Source organism: Nannospalax galili, unplaced genomic scaffold (assembly GCF_000622305.1).
Source record: "Nannospalax galili isolate Female #2095 unplaced genomic scaffold, S.galili_v1.0 scaffold2161, whole genome shotgun sequence".
NCBI lineage: Eukaryota > Metazoa > Chordata > Mammalia > Rodentia > Spalacidae > Nannospalax > Nannospalax galili.
Window position 1 is genome coordinate 490,294 of NW_008344208.1, and position 3,535 is coordinate 493,828.

Genomic DNA, 3,535 nt, shown 5'->3' on the forward strand with positions numbered 1-3,535 from the left:
CTGTCCCAGGGGTGGTTAAGAACTCCCAAAGACTAGATAAAGTGAATTTCTCGTCTGATAAAGGCTATGCTAGGGGTGGAGGCAGTTTTTCCCACCAAGGCCTCCCTCAGCAGCCAGGTATGGTCAATGGAGAAATGACAGATATGGCTACAGTCAGGAGGCAGACCCAGGGCCTGCGGGACTCAGGGAACCAACAGGTACAGTGGGAACAAGAGAAACCCCCTTCCTCCTTAGCCCCGTGCAGGGTTAGGCACCTGGAGCCAACGCCTGTAAGTGTATCAAAGATAAAAGAATACAAAGAGACTCCATGCAAGATCCCTAGAATGCAGAATGACTCCCAAGAGATAACTAAAGATAGTAAAGAACTAACCAAATTAATGCCTCTTACCCATGCTATGGTACCTAACAGGGATCTATGGAGAAAACAGTCAATATGAATGGATAAAACCCTTCCATGCTGTGTGAGACCTTGTCTGTGATTGATTTAATATAGGATGTTAACCTTCCTTTGAGTGTTTTACAGATGTGAAACCCATTTGAAAGATACCTGAAGAAACAAAGGCAGCTATAGCTGTAAGATTCTTGGGAATTTTGTTGTTGGGTAAGATAAAAACAGAGGCTCCCAAACTATACAATTGTTAAGAAAATCTACAATACCAGGGGTGTGTTGACCCCCTATGAGCTGTTGGTCAGGGAGAGACGCTAGAGGTCCTCAAATTCACCAAGGCTATTGCCACTAAGGTTGGTTGTACACTAAAAAGTTCGGTGAGGCCATGTTGGTAAAGACACTGCATGATGTGAGCACGGGAGAAGAAGAGGAGATGGAGCTGAGACTAAGCCAGAAACTCCATGCCACTGGATGGATGACTTCAGAGTACCAGAAGGTGCTATGCAAATGGATGGGGAAGACAGGATCCCCTATGATTCTACTCAACAATGGACCCCACATGCTGCATACTGTGGACATGCCAAGCAATGCCTGCAAGTGCAATAATGGCTCGACTAACATACATACAACTGACAAATTTCTAAATTTCTGCTCTTGGAGTGGAACACACATCTGGTGCTGTAGACCAGGCCAGCCCCCCTGTGTCAAAAAAGGCTACAGGCCCCATTGGGGAGGCCATTACAAGTATAGTGTTTAATGAATACAGTACACCTACTGGGATATCCTCTAGGCATTTGTATTTACATTCATGGTTGTTTAGATGTGTCTCCTTCCTTCCATTTGTCTTTATAGTAGAAGAAACACCACTGAGATAGATCAATGGCCATGGCTTGAAGATGTATAATGGGGAGGCCCAAGAAGTCACTAGCTCACCATGATGCAAGAGAGATCGCCCTACATCTGTCACCCCTTCCAAGGCTCAGGGACCTTAGCAGAAGTTTGGCAGAAAGATTGTAAGAGCCAGAGGAATGGGTGGAGTGTGTCCCTAGGGGCACTTATTCCACTGAGGGGCAAGGTCTGTGGTGGAGAATTGGCTGCAGAGAGGGAGTTGTGGCAATTTAGCTGCAGAGGGAGGAGCTTTAGTGTCATCTCGGAAGTGAGCAGTGTGGAAAAAATGGCCCTGGTGAGGCCAATGAGGACTCGAGAAGGGGCATTTAAAGGACTGTGGGTGGGCACAGAGGCAGTCTGGAACTGTGAGCCACTAAGGCACAGAGTGGAACAGGGCACCAGGTCTTTGACTTTGTAAGTTATTTGTACGTTATTTCCCCTATCTTGAATATCAATAAGAAAAATTCAGATAAAGGTGCGTTACATGGTTTGTCTAATAGCTCCAGGAGTAAGGGGACCCTAAGAGAACTCAGGACACGTGAGGCTTTATTTCAGGAAATTAGAAAGCTTACCAGTTTCAAAAGGCACTAAATGTGATTGCTGCTTTATGTACACATGTGTAAAATTGTTTAGCTACTGAATCTGTCCCCTTGTGCTGAGAGTAGCCCTGAATAGAAAAACAAGAAGACTCTGATCCAGTAATATAGGTCAGCTTTCTTTGCTGTGTCAAAATACCTGAGCACATCATCCTAAAAGAGAAAAGGTGTGTTTTTGTTGACAGTATATGAAGCTTCAGTTCATGGTCTCCTGGTTTGGTATCTCTGGGGCTGTAGCTGCAAACAGTGCAGTATGGTCCAATCATGTGATATGGGGGGGGCGGCTTTCGCATCAAAGAGATAAAAAGTTAGGAAAGTGGAATGGAAAAGTTATACAGACAAATCCACAGAGATAGTGTTCTGAGCACAGGCAAAATGACGACCTTTGTCTATCAGGCTGTCATCTTTTCTCACAATCTTAGTGTGTTTATCAGCTAAGATCCAACCTGACCTATAAAAGGAGATAAGAGGCTTCCATTCTATACATATTTCAAGATGTGTGAAGATCTTACCTCTCATACAATGTGTGTGAAGATCTCACCTCTCACATATGTGTCTGAACTAGAGAAGTGGGATACCTGAGGATCACATGCCCTACCCTCAGGAAACTGCCTGTTCCTGACTCACAGCCACATTCAGATATGATCTACTGTATTTACAAGTTTCTACTAGCTGTGGATGGCCACAGGCGTTGGTCAAGGCTGAGATTTCACTTTATTCTCTACCTCAGTTTAGTCAGAAGGTAAAGAATAGGAACTAGCCCATTTCCTTTTTTGTTGTTTATTTAACTTTTAATTTTGTAAGTATTGTTTTATTTTATTTCAGTATTTTAACTAAGTTTTTGAGATTTCTTTTCATAGAATATAATTTGAGGGCATTTATATCCTCTCTTCTATGCCCACTCCCCCCTCAGTTGCCAAGGACCAATTTAATGTACTATATTGTGTATGTAATAAGGGCTATAGAGTCTAATTTGTGTCTATGGAGCCTGGTTAACCTAACAAGAGTTCGATGCTTGAAAGAGACAGTCTCTACCCCTTCCAGCATCCATCGATTGCCAAAATTTCCTTAGGTGGGTTGGAGATTCTTAACTACAAACTCATGTCTATGCTGGGACTTTTTTTTGGTTTGAACTTACACGGCGCGATGCTTGAAAGAGACAGTCTCTGCCCCTTCCAGCATCCATCGATTGCCAAAATTTCCTTAGGTGGGCTGGACATTCTTATCTACAAACTCATGTCTATGCTGGGACTTTTTTTTGGTTTGAACTTACACGGGACTTGGGTGTACTGTGACTATTGCACTGTGAGTTCATATGTGTAGCTGACCAGCTGTCTGGAAAACTCTGTTTCCTTGTGGTCTTCCACCTCTGGCCCTTACAATCTTTCTGCCCTTTCTTCCACTGTGGTCCATGAGACTTGGGGGCAGAAGGTTGGTACAGGTTCCTATTCAGGAATAGTTGTTCTACAGCCTCTTGTTCTCTGCACATTGGACAGTTGTGGGTTTCTGTGATAATCACCATCTGCTGAATAAGGAAACTTCTCAGATGAGAGTTTTGAGATGCATTGAGAGTCAGTTTAATAGAATAACTATTTACTAGAAAAATAGTATTTGACTCTCCCTCATATCCTGTGACATGTCTTACTTCAGGTCCTAAACCTGA